Source organism: Mustela nigripes, chromosome 1 (genome assembly GCF_022355385.1).
Source record: "Mustela nigripes isolate SB6536 chromosome 1, MUSNIG.SB6536, whole genome shotgun sequence".
In the NCBI taxonomy this organism is placed as follows: domain Eukaryota; kingdom Metazoa; phylum Chordata; class Mammalia; order Carnivora; family Mustelidae; genus Mustela; species Mustela nigripes.
Genome location: NC_081557.1, coordinates 39,382,587 through 39,398,812, shown reverse-complemented (window position 1 = coordinate 39,398,812; position 16,226 = coordinate 39,382,587). Strand labels below are relative to the sequence as shown.

The window sequence follows — 16,226 nt, the reverse complement described above, 5'->3', positions numbered from 1 at the left end:
GGCAGGCAGAGGCAGGGAGCCTGCTTCTCCCTCTGCCTCTGCCTGCCTCTCTGTCTGCCTGTGCTCGCTCGCGCTCTCTCCCTCTGTCTCTGAAAAATAAATAAAATCTTTAAAAAAAAAAAAATAAAAATAAAATAAAAAAATAAAAAGCTCTTATTGTTTAGGAAAGCATACACAAAGATGCCATTATTTAGGGGATGTGTGTTAAGTACTCTGATGGGGGGAGGAGTAAAGATGAAAGTGGCTGGGAGTTGATTTTGTGTCTGGGTAATGGGGACGTGAGGGCTCATTATACTATTCTATCTTGTTTTGTGAATATTTGAATTGCTATAAAAACTGTTTAATGTAAGAAATTCATAAACTGGCTAATCACTATATGTAGTGAGGTAGGCCTTTTGAAAGTAGAGAACTGAGTAAGAAAACCTATTACACTCACTCCATATGTATCTTTCCTTTTTGTCACTTGAGGCAGCCTCATTTTGCTGGGGCTGGATTAGCTGTCTAACAAATATTCCAAGCAGAAAATGGTGTGCCAACAAAATTCCCCATCTGGAGAAGCTACCAAACCTTAACACTGCACCCTGCGACCAGGCCACCTTCCCAAACTATACCCCCTTTGTCTAAAAGCTGGCCTGAGGCTTTCTGCCAGCCCACAGGCTTGTGGTGGACACACCACTGGTCCAATAACATATCTCGGATCCTCTGACCTGTCCTGTCTGTACATCCCTCTCCTTCTCTAGGTTTCAATCATTACTTTTCCACCAAAAATTCCCTGGCTGTGTTGCCTACATTGTCTCTGTTTCTTGAGGCCTGTTTATCAAAATCATATTCACATGCACACATACACACGTGCGCGCGCACACACACACACATACACACACACTTAGTATTTGTCGCTTACAAGAATAGGCACCAGGGATTGCTTCAGCAACACATATACCAAAATTCGAATGGGACAGAGAAGATTAGCATGGGCCTTGCACAAAGATGACATGCAAATTCATGAAGCAGTCATTCCCTACTTTAAATGAAAAGCAAGAAGAAGAGGCCCCTTACACCTGTCATCTGCTGTGTCAGTAGTCTTTTGCATTCAAACACTCACAATGACCCTGAGAGGAACTATTATTATCCTATTTTACAGATGAGGAAATGGAGGTAGAAGCCTAACCTAAACCACACAGCTTGTAAATGGCAGAGCTGGGATTTAAATCCAGGTCTACCTGCTTGCAAAGCATGTTTATTTAACCATAAATTGCCTGAATTGCCTTCTTTAGCAGCAAAGTGGCTATTCAATCAGTGCTCACTGAGAGATACATGAATCTAACTGAGAAATTCAGGTAGCCTGCTCATGTCTTCCCTTTCACATCTTCTTTTTGTCCCAATGTCAGGCATCTCCTCTGTTCTCTGGAGTGGAGGGGCTGAAGGATGCTTTCCACTGGGCCTGGAAGAATATAAACACATCCAGAAGGGGGCTGCTGCCGAGCAAACCACGCCCCCCTCAGAGTGTGGACAGGGTGAGTTGTCTGTCGATAACGTGAAGAGTGTGGTGGGATTCTCTCCGCTGGGCTCCCTCTGCAAAGGCTGCTGGTAACTGATGAGGCTACAGGGACATCCCGATCCTTCTGCTCTTAGAACCAGGTGTGGTTATTTACAGAAATGTCACTTTCCCAGCCCTCCCTCCCCATCTCTGCCAGAGACTTGGAGATCTGCAAATATCAGTTTACTGCTGCCCCAGGGCACATGGCAGTAAGACACCTATATGCCCCACCGTCTACCAACCAGGATCAGGCTCCTGTTCTGGCTGCAAGTTGCTTCCTTTTTGGAAATTTGGAGAGAAAGATCACAGATTTGCTCCTTTTCCTAGCAGAGGGAGGTCAAGTGAACTGCATCACAAAACACCCAGTCCATAAAATCCAGAGTTCCCACGCTGCCCAGCTCCTAGTGGGAGAAATAAGTAGACCCCCAGAACAGAAGTCCGAAGTGTGGATACCGACACCAGCAGGGCCGTCTGTTAGCAATTGATGCCTGATTCCGATTCCACATCTGTAGAATGGAGGCTAGTCCCCTGTCACATGCCAGACACAAAAGCCTTTGGAAAGGAATTAATTAAGTAACAGAGTTAAATGACCTACAATGTATGAGAGCTCATCGTCATTATAGTCCTTAGAATGAAACTAGAGGAGTGTCCATGACAAGTTTCATAAAATACCTTGTCACCGCCTGCACCCCCATGGCCTTGCTGGTCATTAGGATGAGCAAAGTGGAAGTGGGGCATATAAATTTGATTTCCCAGGGCTTCTGAAGTGTAAGTGAAGATCATTTTGTTATAACAAGGTTCACACCAAAAATAAATAAATAAATAAAAAGAAAAAATCAATTTCAGAACTAAGTAAAAACACTTTGGAGAAAAAGAGGGCAGAGCTACATCTCAAGGTTACCCAAGCTGGCTTAAAGGTTTTGTTTTGTTTTGGTTTGGTTTTGGGTTTTTTGTTTTGTTTTGTTTTGTTTTTCCCACCTATCTCCCTTCCTCTGGCTCAAAGTTCTGCTCAGAATTACTGCATCTCAACCAATAACGGATGGAAAATTGTCATACTCCTTCCTTGCTGAGGGTGACACTGAAAGACCACACTAAAGGCTCCCCGCTCCCAACATGTCCAGGGTAACTAGCACAGAGAGGCCAGAGGGAATGACAGACTGATGAGCAACAGGACACCTCGATCTAATGGGCCAGCTTCTTTTGGAGACAAATCGCTGGCTCCTTTGCCAACAGTGCCCTTGGGCAGTAGCTCTGCATGGCTAACCTCTCCCAGCCCTACAAAGTGGGAAACTTGACCCGTAAACAACAAAGCTTGGATTTGAACCCAGGTCCATCTGCTTTCTAGGAACCACAACCACCTCCCGGTCTATAACGAGTTCCCTTTGCAGGGGAGTCCAGTTAGAGCCAAAGAGAACTATATCTTATTCTCTTTTATCAAACGTTGGCTTTAATCATCTGGCCCTTTTGTGTTTCCATAGTGTGGGTTTGTACTTGGAAAGGAAAGCCTAGAGCTGCTCCCATCTAAAAAAGACATCAGGCTGGACTGACCACGGTAGTCTTCTTCTTGGTCAGGAGGGGAGCATTTTTCCTTTTCTCAGAAATTCCAGCCTAAGAAACAATCGATTGAAAACATGTACAAAAAAACAGCTTAGATTTATTTCTCTCCTTAGGAGGAGATGTTTTAGAAAAAGTTCTGCCTGTCTGATTTGGTGTTAGGAAGAAGAATAAACAATAATTTTTATAAGCCATGATAATAGTTAACATTCATGAGTACTTTTTTAATTTAAGTGTCAAAATTTATGCTGACTGATTTAAATGGATTGTCTCAAATGATTAAACAGTCAGCACAAGATTCTTTATACGTATTTGCAAATGAGGGTTGGAAGCACAAAGTAATTTACCCACATCATACTGTAGAGAGAAAGCTTCGATTCAGTGCCCAGATCATCTGGAGCAAAGCCCACACTGGTTACATAGGCTCCAGGCTCTGTTCTACAGAACCTATTCAATATCCTTTTTGGTTTTTTTGTTGTTGGGTTTTTTTTTTTTTAAGTTTTTTTTTTTTTCAGTGTTCCAAGATCCATTGTTTATGTACCACACCCCTCCACGAAAATCCTTTCCTTGTGTAAACTAATTATGGTATATCCATACAATGGTATATTATTCAGCCATTGAAAGGAATGGAATACTGATAATGGGCTACAACACGGATGAACCTTGAAGGCATTACACTAAGTGAAGTAAGCCAGACACAAAAAGACAAATACTGTGTAATTCCACTTATACAAAATATCTAGAACAGGCAAATTCGTAAAGACAGAGAGTAGGATTCGGGTTACCTCTGGAAACCTGAAGGGAGAATGGGGGAAGGGGAGAATGGAAAGTCATTATTAGTGGGTAGTGATGGTTGCACAAGATTGTGAATGTAGTTTATGCCACTGAATTGTACATTTTAAAATAGTTAAAATTCCAATTTAAAAAAATTTTTACTGTATCTTCCTTATCTATTTGCCTATCAATGGACACTTAGGTTGCTTCCATGTCTTGGCTATTATAAATAAGGCTGCAATAAGTACAGAGGTGCAGATGGCTTTTCAAATTAGTGTTTTCACTTTCTAGGGGTAAATATCCAATAGCAGAACTATCAGGTCATATGGTTTTTCTATTTAAAATTTTTGAGGAGCCTCCATACTCCAAACTGGCCACACCAGTTTGCATTCCCACCAACAGTGTATGAGGGTTCCTTGTTCTCCACATTCTCACCAACACCTGTTATTTCTTGTGGTTTTTTTTTTTTTTAATTTCAGCCATTCTCACTTGTGTAAAGTGATATCTCATGGTGGTTTTGATTTGCATTTCCCTGATGATGAGGGATGTTGAGCATTTTTTATGTGTCTGGTTTTGGCAAATGGAAAAATGTCTGGTTGAATCCTTTGCACATTTTTTAATTGGATCATTCAGAGGTTTTGGTGATGAATTGTGTAAGTTCTTTGTAGTCTTTGGATATTAATCCCTATTGAATATGTCACTTGCAAATATCTTCTCCCACTTAGTAGTCTGTCTTTTGTTTTGTTGATGGTTTTCTTCAATGTGTAAACCTTTTTATTTTTTATTTCTTTTCAGTGTAACAGTATTCATTGTTTTTGCACCGCACCCAGTGCTCCATGCAATCTATGCCCTTTCTAATATCCACCACCTGGTTCCCCCAACCTCCCACCCCCTGCCCCTTCAAAACCCTCAGATTGTTTTTCAGATCCATAGTCTCTCATGGTTCACCTCCCCTTCCAATTTCCCTCAACTCCCTTCTCCTCTCCATCTCCCCTTATTCTCCATGCTATTTGTTATGCTCCACAAATAAGTGAAACCATATGATAATTGACTCTCTCTGCTTGACTGATTTCACTCAGCATAATCTCTTCCAGTCCCATCCATGTTGATACAAAAGTTGGGTATTCATCCTTTCTGATGGAAGCATAATACTCCATAGTGTATATGGACCATATCTTCCTTATCCATTCGTCCGTTGAAGGGCATCTTGGTTCTTTCCACAGTTTGGCGACCATGGCCATTGCTGCTATAAACATTGGGGTACAGATGGCCCTTCTTTTCACTACATCTGTATCTTTGGGTTAAATGCCCAGTGGTGCAATTGCAGGGTCATAGGGAAGCTCTATTTTTAATTTCTTGAGGAATCTCCACACTGTTTTCCAAAGTGGCTGCACCAACTTGAATTCCCACCAACAGTGTAAGAGGGTTCCCCTTTCTCTACGTCCTCTCCAAAACACGTTGTTTCCTGTCTTGTTAATTTTGGCCATTCTAACTGATGTAAGGTGGTATCTCAATGTGGTTATGATTTGAATCTCCCTGATGGCTAGTGATGTTGAACATTTTTTCATGTGTCTGAAGCCATTTGTATGTCTTCATTGGAGAAGTGTCTGTTCATATCTTCTGCCCATTTTTTGATAGTCTGTTTTGTGTGTGTTGAGTTTGAGGAGTTCTTTATAGATCCTGGATATCAACCTTTTGTCTGTACTGTCATTTGCAAATATCTTCTCCCATTCCGTGGGTTGTCTCTTTGTTTTGTTGACTGTTTCCTTTGCTGTGCAGAAGCTGTTGATCTTGATGAAGTCCCAAAAATTCACTTTTGCTTTTGTTTCCTTTGCCTTTGGAGACATATCTTAAAAGAAGTTCCTGTGGCTGATATCGAAGAGGTTACTGCCTATGTTCTCCTCTAGGAATCTGATGGATTCCTGTCTCATGTTGAGGTCTTTTACCCATTTTGAGTTTATCTTTGTGTACAGTGTAAGAGAATGGTCCAGTTTCATTCTTCTACATATAGCTGTCCAGTTTTCCCAGCACCATTTATTGAAGAGACTGTCTTTTTTCCACTGTATATTTTTTCCCATTTTGTCGAAGATTATTTGACCATAGAGTTGAGGGTCCATATCTGGGCTCTCTACTCTGTTCCACTGGTCTATGTGTCTGTTTTTATGCCAGTACCATGCTGTCTTGGTGATCACAGCTTTGTAGTAAAGCTTGAAATCAGGTAACATGATGCCCCCAGTTTTATATTCGTTTTTCAACATTTCCTTAGCGATTCAGGGTCTCTTCTCATTCCATAAAAATTTTAGGATTATTTGCTCTAGCTCTTTGAAAAATACAAGTGGAGTTTTGATCAGAATGGCATTAAAAAATACAGATTGCTCTAGGCAGTATAGACATTTTCACAATGTTTATTCTTCCGAACCAAGAGCATGGAATGGTCTTCCATCTTTTTGTGTCTTCTTCAATTTCTTTCATGAATGTTTTGTAGTTCCTCGAGTATAGTTCCTTTACTTCTTTGGTTAGGTTTATTCCCAGGTATCTTGGTGTTATAGTAAATGGAATCGATTGTCTAATTTCCCTTTCTGTATTTTCATTGTTAGTGTATAAGAAAGCCACTGATTTCTGTACATTGACTTTGTATCCTGCCACATTGCTGAATTGCTGTATGAGTTCTAGTAGTTTGGGGGTGGAGTTTTTTGGGTTTTCCACATAAAGAATCGTGTCATCTGCGAAGAGAGAGAGTTTGACTTCTTCATTGCCAATTTGGATACCTTTTATTTCTCTTTGTTGTCTGATTGCTGTTGCTAGGACTTCTAATACTATGTTGAACAAGAGTGGTGAGAGGGGGCATCCTTGTTGTGTTCCTGATATCAACAGGAAGGCTGCAAGCTTTTTCCCATTGAGGATTTTATTTTTATGTAGCCCTAATTATTTTTGGTTTTGCTTCCCTTGTCTTAGGAGATGTATGTAGAAAGATGTTGCTATGGCTGATGTGAAAGAAATTACTGTGTTCTCTTCTAGGATTTTTATGATTCAGGTCTCATATTTAGGACTTTCATACTTTTTGAATTTGTTTTTGTATATGGTGTGAGGAAGTGGTCCAGTTTCATTCTTTTGCATGTAGCTGTCCAGTTTTTCAAGCATATTTATTGAAGAGACTGTCTTTCCCATTGTATATTCTTGCTTCCTCTGTCATAGATTTACTGACCCTATAAGCATGGGTTTATTTCTGGACTCTATCTATGTGTCTATTTTTATGCCAGTATCATACTGTTTTAATTCTTATGGCTTTGTAGTGGATCTTGAGATCTGGAATTGTGATACCTCTAGCTTTGTCTTTCATTCTCAGGACCTTTTGTGGTTCCACCAAATTTTAGGACTATTCTAGTTTTGTGGAAAATGTTTTTGGTATTTCTACAGGGATTTCATTAAATTTGAAAACTGCTTTGGGAATGTGGACATTTTAACAATATTTGTTCTTTGAACTCGTGAGCATGAAATATCTTTCCATTTGTTTATGTCATCTTTAATTTCTTACAGTTTTCAGAGCATAGGATTTCACCTCCGTGGTTAGGCTTATTCCTAGGCATTTTATTCTTTTTGGTGCAATTGTAAGTGGATTTAATTTCTCTTTCTGCTACTGTATTATTAGTGTATAGATATGCCTAGTGGTGGGCATTAAGGAGGGAATGGATTCCATGTGCAATTTAAAAGAATGTGTATTCTGTTGTTTGGGGAGGAAATATCTATTATGTCCATCTGGTTTAATATGTCATTTAAAGACAGTATTTCCTTACTGATCTTCTACCTGGATGATCCATCCATTGATGTGAGTTGGGTGTAAAGCCCCCTATTATTATTGTATCTTGCTGATTTCTCTATGTCTGTTAATGTTGCTTCGTGTATTTAGGTGCTCCAGTGTTGGGTGAGTAGACATTCAATTTACTATATCTTCTTACTGGATTGATCCCTTCATCACTATATAATGCCCTTCTTTGTCTCTTGTTAGTCTTTGTTTTAAAATCTATTTTGTCTAATATAAGTATTGCTCCCCTGGCTTCTTCTTTTTTTTAATTTGCATGATGAGTGTTTTTTCATCCCTTCACTTTCAGTCTGTATATGACTTTGGGTCTGAAGAGGGCCTTTTATAGGCAGCAAAGAGATAAGTCTTTTTTTTATATATATATCCATTCTGCCACTCTATATCTTTTGATCAGAGCATTTAGACCATTTACATAAAATTCCATTATGTCTCTGAAAGATTTCTTTGTTGGCTAATGTGGGGGATGATCTATAGAGGAGTGATGCTAGATGCTGGGGTATATGTATATATTTTTATGTTATAAAACATTTAAAAAATCTATTTTCTGTTTATGTTAACCAAAATTGATTTCTGATACTTGCAACTAAGAATGTCTGATCACTATCTGAGATGGAAGTTATGCTCTAGGTCACAACAGTAATGAGGAGCCCAAATTATGTTGAAAACCATAAAAAAACAAATTAATAAAAGCTAGAGAGTAAACAACAGTTTTCCAATGTCCAAACTAGATCTGGGGATTCTTTACCATGGTTATCAAATGGTAACCATGCAAAATGGGAAGATGAGTTTTAGAAGCAACCAGGAGGGAAATGATTTTAACAGTATCCCTTTCAATTTTAAATAGGAAAATATATCAAAGACAGAAACTCTAGCTGTAGGTCTTCTATTATGTACTACAGCAAATTCAATAACAATTCCTCTGCTGAACCAGGAAGCCCTAGGGTCATAGAGTCACAAAGGACAAGGTCGTACCTAGGCCAGCCTTCCTGGATGAGGATGCTTTTCATGGAACCCATACTTCCTCAGGGTAGAAGCCCACCCCCCAGGATGGTGAGTAGAGAATCTCAAGTCAAACAGAGGTCCTTATCATTGTAGCCGGGGTGCTAAATTCTCAGTGCTGGGCTAAAGGAGTAAAACCAGTTAAGTCGCTACTCCAGCTGTGTTCCCCAATCCTAAACTCTCCCTCTAGACTGCTTCAGTATCTCTAACTCCTCTCCATCCCCAAGCCATTGGTCAAGTTTAAGTGTCATCTGTCACATCAACCAGAACAATAGCTTCCTGAGTCTCATTCATTCATCAAATATCTACTGACTACCAACTATGTGCCAGGCACTGTTATAGACCCTGGAGAAAAGTAGTGAACAAAAGAGACAGAATCTTCAGGGAGCTGTGAACCCCAGCATCTAATATCACTCCTCTACACTTCATCCCCCACATTAGCCAACAAAGAAATATTTCAGGAACACAAATCCTATCATGGCCCTCCCAAGCTGAAAATCCTCCCCTCACTCCTCACTCCCAAGGATGAAGTTCAAGTTCTGTGCCCCACAAAACCCTTTTAGACTTAGCCCCACCAAACCATACAGCCTCACCTTCACCTTCTCCCTGACCCAGCCTCCTATTTATGGTGAAAAGAACTCGGAAAAAACAGCAACAAGTACCACTTTGTGCACCTGGAACTTGTGGGCAGAGGGATCAGCAGGGGTCGCCAGGGCCCTGTCTTCTTGGTACCCTGAAAAGAAGGATTGTTAGGCTGCAGCACAGCTGTGTGTGCAGTAGGTCATCAGAGGGCTCTATCCCTTGTTGTTCTCCATTTTGGGGGACCAAATGTGGAAAAGGCTTTGCCCCAACAATTAGGAAAAATAAACATTTAAGACTCAGGCACCAAGGGATAGAGGCTGAAGTGGCAGGTAGGTAAAGAGGACTGCTGGGAGGTGACAGCTGCTACTACTGGATCCCCTGGAAGCCCCATTCCACAGGAAACAGAGTTAAGGTACAGCTAATTCTGAGAAGAGAAGAGAGCTTACCCAGGTCTCATGGGAATTATAGCCTCTTTTGGGATTAGAGATTCATTTGTCCTAGCTCCCCTGTTGTCAAGTAACCCAGAGACAGCCCCTGGTGTCATTCATCTGTCACTTCCACCCATCTCCAGCCACACCCCCTCACAGCATATCCCCATCCAAGGCCCCAGATACACCAAGCATTCCCCTAGCATTCTAAGTACTCTGATACCACCGTGCCTTTACACATATGCTTCCTGGTGCCTATGGCATTCTCTTCCCTATATGGAGAATTCTTTCCATAGATGTCAAAGAGAACATCTGTCAAAAGGAAGTGGTTCTATGTCATCATTCAAAGCCTGACTTCTCTTTGCTGAGACCTCTGATCACCCCTATACATGTATACTATTTCATGCATTGGGCAGAATTAAATTTACACTCACTGGGAGACCTGTTAATCTCTTCTTATTACAATCTACTTTTGTACACATTGTCTCTCCAATAAATTGTGAGCTTCTCAGATGTAGTGTCATGTCTGCCATCTCTATGTTCTGCCTGCCACAGAAATTGTTTGTGGAAGATATCAACTGGAGTAGAAACACCATTTTCCTGCCATAGAATCTTAGCACATGTTCCCTCAACTCTTCCCGTCAATTCAAATAACTGGAGTCTTCGTATTCTATAGGTCTCAGCTTAAATATCACGTCCTTGTAAACCAGTATAAAATAGCACCCTGTTCTTTGTCTCCATAGAATTTTGCATAATTTATAATTTCATGTTCATGGGCTATCTCTCCTGCTTGACTATACATGGAAGTGCCTATTTTATTCACCACTGTATGATACAGTGGTGAGGAGGTGGAGTGGGGGAGTAGCTTAATCTGCAAACTTTTTTTTTTTTTTTTAAGAAGGAAGCGTATCTTGAGGAAGTGGTGATGCAACATGGGAGCTTAAGTGGGTAGGAGAAGAATCAATGAAACAAGATGGGATTGGGAGGGAGACAAACCATAAATGACTCTTAATCTCACAAAACAAACTGAGGGTTGCTGGGGGCAGGGGGGTTGGGAGAAGGGGGGTGGGATTATGGACATTGGGGAGGGTATGTGTTTTGATGAGTGCTGTGAAGTGTGTAAACCTGGCGATTCACAGACCCTGTACCCCTGGGGATAAAAATATATGTTCATAAAAAATAAAAATTTTTTTAAAAAAAGGAGGAAGCATATCTGACCCAGAAAAAAAGACAGGTTAATGAGACATTCTTTCTGCACACCCAGCCCTGCCCCACTCCCACCCAAGAGCAGTGGTTCTCTACCTTGTTGCACAGTGGAATTACCTGGGCAGTTTTAAATATTACAGACGCCTGGGCCCCCTTATGTATCCCAACTGAATTATCAGGGGTATTGCCCAGACATGGTGAGGTTCAGGTGCTGCCCCACTGATTCTAATGTACAGCCAGGGCTAGGAGTCACTGCCCTACAGTGGGGCTTGGTCTTCCAGGTTTTTAATGGCTTTATGGGCTGCCAGATCTGTCACCCAAGGTCATTTTTGGCACCTAACAGAGATAAGCCCACACACCTCTGTCCACCTAAGTACCAGCACCTGCGCTCCTTACAAGTAACACGTAAGATGTGGTAGGTTCTGGTGCTCCACCAAGAGGGACCCAATAAACAGATGGGATTGAGTAGGCAGAGCTGGATTGCTGCAAATAGGAGCTAAGGCAGTTGTTCCCTCAGGAAGCGGCTAAGGAGGCCAGATGGTCATTCAGCTAGGACTTTGTTTCTCCATCCTCAAATGGGTCAAATAAACTTTTCATGGGGCAGGTTTCCAGCCAGGTTCTCCCTGGTCCTGCAAGTGAGAAATGGGACACAAGAGGCATCCGGGTGGCTCAGTTGGTTAACTGTCTGCCCTCAGCTCAGGTCATGATCTCCAGGTCCAGAGATCAAGTCCGGTGTCAGGCTTCCTGCTATGCAGGGAGTCTGCGTCTCTCTCTCTCCCTCTGCCCCTCCGCACTGCTCATTCTCTCTCTCTCTCTCTCTCAAATAAATAAATAAAAAGCAATGGGACACAAGACTTGTAGCTAATTCTGAATACAGACATCATTGCTTCAGCACGAGCATTTTTAAAAATATTTTATTTAAATTCAATTAATTAATATATAATATAATATTGGAACATAAACATTTTTGAGTAGAGAAAAGCTGTCATCAGATCTATGTTTAAAAAGATGCTCTGACAGTGGGGTTTTTATTAGTAGTATAATATCTTCCAGTCCACAAACTTTTAGTGCATTTCCTCTTGATACCAATCACTGATCTAGAGGTAGGAAATTTTAAAAATAAATAAATAACATACAACCTCTCCTCTTCATAAGCTAGTGGGGAAACTAGGCTGATAAATAGATCACTATAGACAAGGGGAAAATGGGAAGCCAAGGGTGTGCCCAAAGTATCATGGGTGACCAGGAGGCAATTCCTGAACTAAGTCAGAGGATGGATGGCACTTGGCTAAGTGGAGGTCAGGAAAACTTGTGAGGCAGAAGGTCAATGTGAACAAAGGCTACTTGAAGATTGGGGATAGCCTGACAGGAAACTATACTGACTGGAGGGAGCCACCAGGCATTGTGAGGCATAATGTATGGAGAAAGGAATCATAATAGCAAATGGCTTACACAGTGCTTACTATGTGACTGACATGATACTAAGTGTGTGTATATGTATGTGTGTGCATTTATTTTATGTACCTATGTATGTCTGTATTTGCCCATTCAGTTCTCATAGCAACCTAATGAAATAAGATTATCACCCCCATTTTACAGATGGGAAAACCAGGTCACAGGCAATAAAAGTAACTGCCCCAAATCACATAGCAAGTGACAGAGCCAAGATTTATACCAAAGTAGACTGGCTCCACAGCGTATACTCTTAATGCCATGTTCCATGTGATTAGCTAGCTTTTGTGACAGGTCACTGAGCAAGCCATGCTTAAAGAGATTGATGCTATCATGTAACAAAGGAAGCCATTGGATTATTCTATATCAGAAAGTGGGACCATCACATGCATACAGAGACAAAATTGTTGGAGGAGATTTGAGGGCAGGAATAGCCAGGGAAGATTGGCTATAGAACAGGGAAAAGAAAAGTATGAATCAGGGCCATTGTTCCACTGGTGAAAAGGAGAAAAAGGAATTGAGAAAAATTCTGGCTTTTGAATTAGTGGGACTTTGTGATTGATTAGAATTGGACAGATGGCATGGAGTCAGAATGTCACCCAGAGTTCTAATTTGGATGGAAAATAGAATTGACGGGGGAGGGATGATGGCCATATTTAGACATGCTGGGTTTGGGGTATCCATGAGCACTCAGTAGGGATAGAGGACAGACAGCTGGATGTGCTGCTTCCACAATGGCCATGTGACCAATAACTTTCTGTGAGCATAACAGAGAGGGGGAGGTGAGGACAAATGTTACAAGAGGCCCTACTGTCTATTTCTCTCATAACTCTAAGTACCTCTCCACAAAATGGGTTATCAGTACCGGTCATTTATCAAACTCCCCAAGGTACTGAAACACTCCTTTTTGGCTGGCATTCAGTTATTTCTCTACAACCAAGCAAAGTTAGATTTTCACTTATCAAGCTCTATTCGTTATTCTAATTTAATTTCTCTGCAACCAGAGTTAGAACTTTTTTTTTTTTTTTTTTTTTTTAATGTGAAGTCGTTCTGACCTGAAAAGCACAATTGCTTCATACCATCATGACAGGTCAATTTCAGAACACAAGAGGTGATAGCATAACTTTCAGGCTCATTTCTGAGAGGTGAACCTCAGTCCAGCAGTCTGGGGCCTCTCAGGCAGTTTGCTGAAGTAGTGAAACTCCTCTTACTGCTGCTGTGCAGATTCAGGTCAGAACACTGTAGCCAACGAAATAGCCCCAGAATACCGACTGCCTCCTGGTGTTCTCTCTAGGTTCCCCAGCTCAGCTGAAGATGAAAAAAGCAGCTTCCCCACTTGCGGGAAACATGGATATCCATATGCTCCATTTCCAAAATCTACACCGAAGGAATCCACTTCTTTCTGATGTGGTCTCCAGTCAGCTCGGTCACTCCATTTCGTCTCCACCCTTCACCCTCTTAGTCCCCGCCCATCACAGCAGGAACACAAACTAACATCAATCATGGCATTGAAAGCCATGCTATCCCACCTAGTACCACAGAACTTTATCATTGGTTCAGCTTGACATTGCCCTCAACCATTTGCATTTACAAACAGATGTAAGACATCTCAAGATAGTGGAGAAAGCTAATATTCTGTTGAGGGGATGTTGCAATGACTTGCTATCAATGCAATAACCACTCCCTTCTATTCCATAGGGGTAGCAAAGTGTCCAGCTAATCGCCTCCAGGGATCTCAACAAGAGGGAAGTGTTGAGCTTCTGGGGAGCTATTTTAAAGAGAGCTAACTCAGCTGAGTGGACACCCTTTGTCCCTACACCTTTTTTTTTTCCTACTGGCATGCTAATGTGACAGATGTGACAGCTGGAGCTCCTCGGCCCTAGCTGCTGACCTTCAGATTTCTTTTAAAATTCAGACAATAACCTGATAATGTGTTTAAGCCACTGTATTTGAATTTTGGTTCCTAGTGGCTTTGCTACTGTGATTTCCTCCTGAGACTGGAAAGTAAGAAGACCTAGAATGGCCTTCCCCAGCCTTAGCAGATACTTCTTTGGGAACATCCACTATAGCACGGCATTGAAATTACTGTTATATGTGTTTATCTTCCCCCCTAGAGTGAGCTCTTTAAAGGCAAACACTCTTGACGTATTCATGATTGTGGAGCAGCACCAAGCACAGACCTAGCACAAGGCAAGAACTGTGCAAAAGTATGTTGAATAAACAAGTGGAAGGTGCACTGGGGATCTTGTGTTAATGACCGAATCCCTGGAATTAGCTAACTGATGAAGTTATGCACCATCAGTCTTATATGTAGGATGCCAGTATTTTAATCAAAATGCAAAATGCACCAGGCTTCATTGTTTCCACAGAGTGGTTGCTGAATTGATGCCTCCTTGGGGTGAGAAGGAACCCTTCCTGAGCATTAAAATATTCCACCATGATTAGTCACTCAGCAAAAAAACATTATATTTCTTGAGGATCTTCTAATGCTTGATAATTAACCCTAACATCTACTTAGTGTGTTCAGTGTCTTCGTTGCCCCATTTTACTGGTAAGAAGCCTGAGGTCCAGATTGTGAGATGAAGTCATGTACCATTCCACAGTAAGGCAGGGATCTGAGCCAGACTCTGTCCACACTACATCTATATTACCTCACTTCCTTTCTACTTCACAGCAGTTTCAGTACTGAGGCTGAGATAGTCTCAGTTCCAAAAGAGAAAACACCAATGCACAGAAGGAGGCCTATGTCTCCCACCCTATGATCTCAAGGCTCTTTTAGCCCCAAGCAAAGAATTGATAAGAGGGAGGAAAAAGGACCATGAGTCACTAGTAGTCTGAAGCCCCAGAGTTCCTTCTAAGACCTGAAAACGTGTGCAATTGCCTAAATTAAAATCAATATGCTGCTTGGCTGGAAGGCTGCACAATTGTTTTTGAAGCTGGGTATATTATGTTCTAAATGTTTAATCTGGCAGAGGCCATAAAAGACGAGTTCCAGGCCATTTGGAGTTTATATTGCGAACAAGATGGTCTGGGTGTCCGCTAAAACCAAAAAAAAAAAAAAAGACAGAAATCCCAACAGAGTGGCACAGACAAATTGATCTGGTTCTGAGCTAGGCATCAGTTTGGGGTGAAAGAGACTCCTTTGTTGATAAGAGAAAGGCAATGATAAAAGCAAAATTGTCAGCCGTCAGACCTTACTTTCTAATGCTTGGGGAGGCTTCCCTGAGATGGCAAAGAAATCAATATGTCTCCAGCGGACGTGCTGATTCATGACACCAGACAGTCAACAAAGGCAATCCTACCTTCCAGATGTTAACAAAGGACCATTTAGCATGCACAAGTCTGATGCCCTGCGTGCCCAGGAGGGCAGATCCTCCCAACACAAAGCCTGCGCTGAAATAAACACACATAGAGTCCCCCTAAGGAATCCTCCTTTTGAAGGCTTCCTGGCCAGGGGGGAAAGTCTAGTTTAGTGGTCAAATGTTCAGGCGTAAGTGTTAGATGTAAACTCAGATTCTAGCTCTTCCACCTACTCAGTACATCCCACTTTGTAACCTGTTTGTCTAGGCCTCTATTTCCTCAGCTAGTGGATTCCTTGTAGGAATAGGAGTACTGGTCTACCAGCAGTGACGTGAGAATTAAAGATAATCACTGGTACAGTCTTCGGTATATAGTAAGTGATGAATAAGTGTTACCTATTAATATGAAGGTTCTCAGTATGTAAAAGAGCATGGACCAGGCACAGCAACATGTAAATGTCATAAAAAGCCAAGACTTGGCCTCTCTTTTTCATACTACAGGCATTAGGTACTTTCTTGGCAACAGAAAGTATCTGCCATCTCTCGATTACTATTATGCCAATGGTATGGCATTA

The 16,226-nt window shown here is 41.5% G+C and overlaps 1 long non-coding RNA gene and 1 other non-coding gene across 2 annotated transcripts in view; one reads left to right on the top strand and one right to left on the bottom strand.

Moving 5' to 3' along the window:
* LOC132010904 (uncharacterized) overlaps positions 1-16,226 on the bottom strand; it is a 123,470-nt gene that overhangs the window by 24,000 nt on the left and 83,244 nt on the right. The window lies entirely within an intron of this gene.
* Positions 918-1,026, top strand: LOC132009453 (U6 spliceosomal RNA). The gene has a single exon (XR_009401936.1). It is a non-coding gene; the product is annotated as a U6 spliceosomal RNA (small nuclear RNA).